Source organism: Physeter macrocephalus, unplaced genomic scaffold (genome assembly GCF_002837175.3).
Source record: "Physeter macrocephalus isolate SW-GA unplaced genomic scaffold, ASM283717v5 random_568, whole genome shotgun sequence".
In the NCBI taxonomy this organism is placed as follows: Eukaryota; Metazoa; Chordata; class Mammalia; order Artiodactyla; family Physeteridae; genus Physeter; species Physeter macrocephalus.
In genome coordinates this window covers 1-7500 of record NW_021145987.1, presented here as the reverse complement: position 1 = coordinate 7500, position 7500 = coordinate 1, and the positions used below count along the sequence as shown (strand labels likewise).

The following is a 7500-nucleotide window of genomic DNA, read 5'->3' as shown; positions in this document are numbered from 1 at the left end:
TAACATCCGCAGGGTCCTGTGGGAAATCAATTGTTGGGGTGGGTCTACAGGTCAGCAGAACCACACTCCAACGAGCAGAATTAGATTGCCCAGAGCCACCGGCGTGGATTCTGCGCTCTGCGAGCACTTTGACAAAGGAGAATTCGCGAAGCACAGACGCACACAATGTTTTTGGGAAGGATACTCAAGAAGACATTCCGGCGGTTCACTTTGGGGGAGTGGGCGTGGACGCAGGGGAAGCCTTCTACACTATCACTTGTTTTGTTTTGTTTTGTTTTACCCGTGAGCTTGTGTTGTTTTTACGAATTTAAAAAAGAAAGGGGAAACACTGCACTACTTCCTCCCAATTCTTTTTTGTTTAACCCATAACATTTTTTGGCAGTAACACTGACACATTCAGAAGTGGTTCATTAGTGACCGCCTTGGCGGTCTCAGAAGCCTCCATCCATGCAGTTCTGTTGCCTGATGTTTCCACCCTTGAAACAAATGTTCCAGCTGGAGGTATGGAGGTACGGGGTCTTGACAAAACACGCTTCACTGCACACTGTAAGGAGACAACCCCCCCCCGCCCCGCATTATAAAAACCCACTTCTTTAAAAATAGCAAATCCAAGAAAAGTATATAGAAAAAAATTCATCTGCAAGCCCCAAACTCAGAGACAACCATCACTATTTGGTGAACTAATCTCCAGTTTGGTTTTCTGTTGATTTTTACCTGCATCAGTGAGTGATTTTGCTTCAGATACAGACTTGAATTGTGCTTTAAAAAAAAAAAATTGCCTCGAATGCCAGTGCATAACTAATAACAAGATTAGCTAGAGAAGGAGACTGAGGAAACTTCAGATACTGAGGGGGATTTCTGGACAGGTTTAAAACCTTTAAGGGTTGACGGACATGAGTGTTCATAAAGTCTCTTTTAGATGTAGGGCTTTCTTTTTACTTGACAATTTTCACTTAACAGTTCTTACATTATGAAGTTGAAACTGTCTTTTACCTGTAAAGTTAAATGAAAAACAGAGAGCAAGTGAAACAGACACTTTCTCTAGAGTATAAGGGTGTTAGAAATAGTTTGTTTTCTTGTACTTTCACATACATTTTAATGTCTCAAATTTGAAACTTTATTAAGGAAGTCTTAAATTTGACTTTTAAAAATAGTCAAGACAAGGTATTTTCTTGAATTATAGATCACAGTAGCTATCTAAATGATTAAGATACAAGTACAAGCAAAATTTCAGATAATCTTGGAAACACATTTTAAGACATAGCACACACAATACATATTTCTTTGGGGGCTTGATTATCCTTTAGGGATACTGAAGGATACTCAATTTATCTTACACTAAAAATTTAGCCTTTGATAACCACAGCTTGGATAGATCACAAAGTGGAATCTTCGAAGTTTTCTCCATATACTTTCAGACAAGGGAATTCCTTGTCAGTCCAGGGATTAGGACTCGGCGATATTACTGCTGAGGGTGCGGGTTCAATCCCTGGTCGGAGAACTAAGATCCCTCAAGCCTCGCAGTGTGGCAAATAAATAAATAAATAAATAAATAAATAAATAATAAAAATGCTTTCAGTCCAAATAACTCAAAGAGATCTTGTGTCTTTAATTGGACAAATTAGTTACTCTTTGTCATGCAACTAATACAGTGGGCTCTTGTGCTGGTAGTTTGTCTTGGTCATGACTTATTCTTGCAAAACCATGCCTTACATATGAAAGATATTTTCCCCAATGCAAGGAAAATAATCTGGATCAATAACAAAGTCAAAGCCATAGGTGTTTTAGGACATTCTTGAAAACAGGATTCAACAGAACTAACAGCCTTTTTCTTTACCAATTATCTTCCTTTTTCATAACTGTGCTGTCCCTGCCCTATTCTACTCTGCAAAAATAAATAAATTAATTAAATCAAATTAAATTAGAAAAAAAATTTTTTTTAAGATCAAGTTTTCCATTGGCACGGACCTATTTGGAAAGAACCCGAGAGACAGTGGAACGCTGGGTCTCTCCCGAATCACTTAACTACTCTGTATCATATCAATAATCTAATCACAGCCGAGATCTTCGGTCAAACGATTGACAACCATAAGTGAAAAAAGCTTTTCCATAAAAGCCAACTGATCAAAAGAGGTATTTTCATAACGCATTTGAAACCCGCCGTCCATCCAGAGCTACTTCTCTTACTCTGGAGGTTCTCAGAAACACGTTGTCTCCTCCAAGGTCTGCTGAAAGTCTGTAGCCTGCACTCCTCAGCTGCTCCTCTTCCAGATAGTCCTGGTCATCCTCCCAGTCATCAAATTCCTAGTCTTTCTCGTCGTACCCCCTCCCCGCTCCCCCACCTTCTTGAAGCCAGGGCTGGCGATCTGGCCTGGCTACTCCCCAGAGCTGGGCCGGTTAGCAAGGCCTCTGTCGCCCTGTGGCTCCGCCGTTGGCTGGGCCGCCTCCTCCTCCATTGGGCTGTCCTGGTCGAGCTGTGGCAGGGCTCCGGTGCGGGGTTCGAGGATGGCTCCCGGCTCCCCCAGCTGCCTACCTCCATCTGTGGAAGGTCACCCTTGCCAGGCATCAGGTCCATCAGCACGTCATTGCTCTCCTCATAGAGCTGGGACGGCTCGTTCATTCCCAACATTGTGCAAGCGGCTCAACCTCCCAAACGGCGTTTTTAGCAAGATAGGAGCTACGCCTTGAATCACATTTTTTAAACTTAAATTTTTATGTAATTACATTTTCCAAAACCTCATTTGAATGGTTGGCTCAAATTCTAGAAGACAAAAGTAGCCTGATTTCTGTCCGTAGGGCTCTGAGTTTGGATGGGAGATTCTAAGAGAAGAGGGTAACCAATACACTGGGATTACTGCTGCATTCGGTGGCTTTATTCCTGGTGCTTATGTTAAATCTTAATGTAAAGACTGTGGTGTGATTTTTATAACTTTGTATAGCTGTCTGCTTTTCAACCAATGTGTGTGTCTTTCAGGCCTCATGGGCCTGCAGAGATTGGCCTTAGCTGAGTATTTCGTGTTTTAATAACACGACCTTCCACTCAGTCATTTTATTAACAGGCCCTTCCACTGCTTCACAGTGAGGTCCTCAGTGTGGATTAGAAAATGTGTCTGTAAAACCACATGGAATCATGAACTGACCACAGCCCCTGACATTAGCAGGGCTCTTACTATCTACATATTAGAGCATTAACTTCTTAGAATGTTAATTTGGAATCTGGGCTCAAAGAAAGAGAGAAAGAAAGGAAGGAAGAAAGAAAATATTTTGAAATAATTATAGATTCACATAAAGTTGCAAAGAAATGTACAGGGAGGTCTCATGTACCTTTCACCTGCTCTACCCAATGATGACATCTTGTAAAAGTATAGTACAGTAACAAAACTGGAAATTGATATTGGTACAACCCATAGAGTTTATTCAGATTTCTCCATATCTCTATATAGCAATTTTTTTCCCAGCACATTCATTTTCTCATTCTTTATTTACACTGGAATCAGCTCACTATTTAAACTTATATAATTTGCAATAATTTAATATGTACATCATTATTCTTTTTTTTAATAACAGAAGTAAAACTTTAATTCACTAATTTGTGGAAATTAAACAATACAATCTTAAACAACCAATGGATCAATGAAGAAATCACAAGGGAAACTGCAGAACACTTAGAGACAAATAAAAATGAAAACACAGCACACCAAAACTGCATGTTTTTTCAGTGTCATGATTGAACATTGTCTATTAGGCTACCCAAGATTTAAATTTACCTAGTTCTCAAGGGGCATGATTCTTTGTTTGACTCACTACTTCTTATTTTTTTATTTTTATTTTTTTTTAAGGGAACGGGGAAGATCTAAGAGATGGCACCAGGCCACAGTCGACCCCCAGTGACAGGTAACAGCTGCACTGCTGCCCCTTCCTGCCCCAGGACCTGATATATAGCAATTTTTTTATCACATGTGTAGCTTCATGTAAGTGTCACAATCAAGACATAGAACTGTTCCATCACCACAAGACTCCCTTGGGCTACTCTATTATAGCCACATACAACCCCTCTAATTTCTCCTGTTTCCCATCCCTAACCCCTGGCAACCACTAATCTATTCTCTGCCTCTAATTGTGTTGCTTCCAGAAGGCTATATAAATGGAATAAGACAATATGTAGTCTCTAGAGATTGGCTTTTTTAGTCTGCATAATTGCCTTGGGATCCGTTCCAGTTATATCAATAGTATTTCTTTTTTGTGTTTTTTTTTTTTTAGTATTTTATTTTATTTATTTATGACTGCCTTGGGTCTTCGTTGCTGTGCGCGCGTTCTCATTGTGGTGGCTTCTGTTGTTGCAGAGCACGGGCTCTCGGCGCGTGGGCTTTCGTAGCTGTGGCTCGAAGGCTCTAGGGCACAGGCTCAGTAGTCGTGGCACACGGCCTTAGTTGCCCCGCGGCATGTGGGATCTTCCTGGACCAGAGCTCGAACCCGTGTCTCCTGCATTGGCAGGCGGACTCTCAACCACTGCGCCGCCAGGGAAGCCCTCTCTTCTTTTTTTTTTTTTTTTTTTTTTTAATTGCTGAGTAATATTCCATGGTATAAATGTACTACAGTTTGTTTAACCATTCACCTGTTTACTTTTATTTCTAGTCTGTTGAATGTTTTTATCATGAAAGGGTACTAAATTTTGTCAAATACTGTTTCTGCAGCAATTGAGATGATCATGTGATTTTCCCCCCCTTAATTCTGTTAATGTGGACAACTTCTTAAAATATTAAGTTTTGATAAGTTCTTTATTTAGTCCAGCTACAAGTCCTTTGTCAAATACGTGGTTTGCAAATATTTTCTCCCCAACTAATTTTTTTGTCATTGTTGTTGCTATCTTTTTGCTGCTTGCCTTTTTTTTGGGGGCGGGGGTAACATTGGCTTATGGCATGACATGTTTCATGTGCAACATTGTATTTCTACTTCTGTATACACTACACTGACAAAGGGGCAAAAGCAATTCAATTTCTCAGAGAAAGGATAGGCTTTTCAACGGATGTTGCTGGAGCATCCATAGACAAAAGGATGTATGTTCTGCTCTCCCTGGAATTTCCCACTCAAGTCTCACTGGCCTCCCTTTCGTTCTTTCCTCCAACAGAGCAGGCGGATGCAAGGCTTGCTCTTACCTCCTCATATAAGACTCTCCCCAGGTATTTTCCACCTTGTTCCCTTACCTGCTCCTCACCTTCTTAGCCAGGCCTTCCTCCACATCTATTTAGAGTTGAAATCCTTTTTTCCTTCTCATTCCTAAACTGCCTTATGTTTCTCATTGCACTAAACACCATCGGGCATGCTACATTTAATTCACATGAATTTTGTTATACTCCTAATTTCTCAACTAAAATCTATATTCACTGATGCCACTTTTGCACATGGTGGGATCTCAGGCTCTTAGGACAGTGCCTGGCATATACTTTTTTCTCAGCACATATTTGTTGAATGATTAATTGTACTATGCAAAACAATTCAAGAAATTATTCTGGCCTCTCACATGCTCATTTCTTGCACTGTAACTTCATTCCTTTCTCTGGGTGTTTAGTTAGCGAGTTCATTTTTCTTCCTAGAAATGACACCATAAAACAAGTCACCGTTTGGGGAAAAAGCGACTCTACATCCCCTCTCCTCCCTGCCTCTTTACCTGCATCTCTCTCCACTCATCCTTTATTTTCCTGCTTTAGAAAACTCTTCAACCGATCACTGTGGCCCCCCAATCCAGACAGAGGGAAAGAGAAAAGAAAAAGGTCAATGAGACACTAAGTTAAGAAAAAGGGAGAAGTAGATCAAAGGAAGAGGACTGGAAGAAAGAGTGAGAAGAGGCATAATACTAGAAGATATATGCCCACCCCCTCATCCCCCAAAAGAAAATAAAAACTAACAGAGGCAGAAAATAACAGGAAGAGAAAATGCTGATAAATAGAAATGCGAAATGACAAGCAATCAGTAATAGGAACTGCAAAAAAGAGAGAGGCGGGTAACAGGTAAAGACCCTCACCTAAAGGTGGGTTCCCTGGAAGAAAACAAACTCAGCAAATACCCTGTGAAGGAGATTCCAGCCTCAAAATCATTTCATCCTCCTTTCTTTTTCTGCACTTACTGGATCAGCAGGGTCAGGGAGGAGCCCCCCAGCTCTGACCTCCTTCCTTAGCTCCCACCAACCTCTCAGCCCAGCTGTGGGTGTCCACGTCACCCTCAGCCTCCCTGTGACTCTCTAGCTCAGACAGTGGGCCTCAGACAGACCTTTAAGTGGGTTCCCTGAAGGAAAACCAATTCAGCAGATAACCTGTGGAGGAGATTCCAGCATCAGAATCATTTCTCCATCCTTCCATGTGTTTGTACTTACTGGGTCAGCGGGGTCAGGGAGGAGCCCCCCAGCTCTGACTTCCTTCCTCAGCTCCCACCAACCTCTCAGCCCAGCTGTGGGTGTCCACATCACCCTCAGCCTCCCTGTGACTCTCTAGCGCAGACAGTGGGCCTCAGACAGACAACAGCCTCCTCTCAGCAAAGGGGGTGTGGAGAAAGTGAACTTAGTCAAGGAGACGGTGGTGGGCAGATGGGGACAGAGCCAGGATCCGTGTATCTGAGCCCAGCCCCTGATTCCCATCCACCTTCCATGGGCTGCCTCCCAGCCTGGGTTGCAGAACTGTCTCCTGCTGCCCGTGCAGGCGCTTAACACTGAACCTGAGTGAGGAAGGTAAAGCTGTGAAGTCCCAGGGGAGCCCACAAACTCTAGCCCTGGAGCAGAAGCTCCCAAGTTTATAATTAAAGAAAACCAAACAGGGAGCTTGGGGACAGGACCAGAAGAAGGGCCAGTGGGACAGTGTGGGGAAACCTGGTCACGGGAGGGGCACAGGGCAGCCAGGGCACAGGAAGGGGGGACAAGTTTCTTGGTGCTCTACCTCTCACCACAGACACATTTCAATGGTTCCCCAGTGACCTCCCAGGCCCACATGGGGTCTTTATCTGTGACTGCCCCAGTTGGCTCTCCCTGCACTACCCCATCCACACCTGTCCTTTTCCTGCCCTGTGAAGTCAGCCTGCATCTACTGGAGGCCTATGGGATACAGAGCACTGGGTGAGATGTTGCACTTGAATCAAAAGTGGGAACTGAACACAATTCTGTCCCTCCTAGTGGGAGGGAAAGAAAAGCACCCATCTTTGAGAGAGTCAGATGGTGGCATGGGAGCTGGGTGTCTTCCCAAACAATTTTGGAGAAGGCATCTTTGAATGTACTCTTGTTTATAGTTTGGGTTTTGGCAAATGTTTCACACAATTAAAAATAAAAATTAAATAAAGAAGAAAAAATTTCTAGCTATAGTGGAGTAATTTGTATTAGAACAACTTTCACAATGAGAACAATTATAGAAGTTGGATAAAACACAAGAAAGCAAAATTTTTTTAAGGCATCATAACAATAGCAAAGCAACCGTGACTTGAGAGGCTGAGGTCCCAGATAGAAGGCAAGTATTATGA

General features: G+C 42.5%; 1 pseudogene; it reads right to left on the bottom strand.

Annotated features, from left to right (window-relative positions):
- Positions 1 to 2021: 2021 nt before the first annotated feature.
- Positions 2022 to 2629, bottom strand: LOC102986393 (EP300-interacting inhibitor of differentiation 1-like; annotated as a pseudogene).
- Positions 2630 to 7500: the final 4871 nt, after the last annotated feature.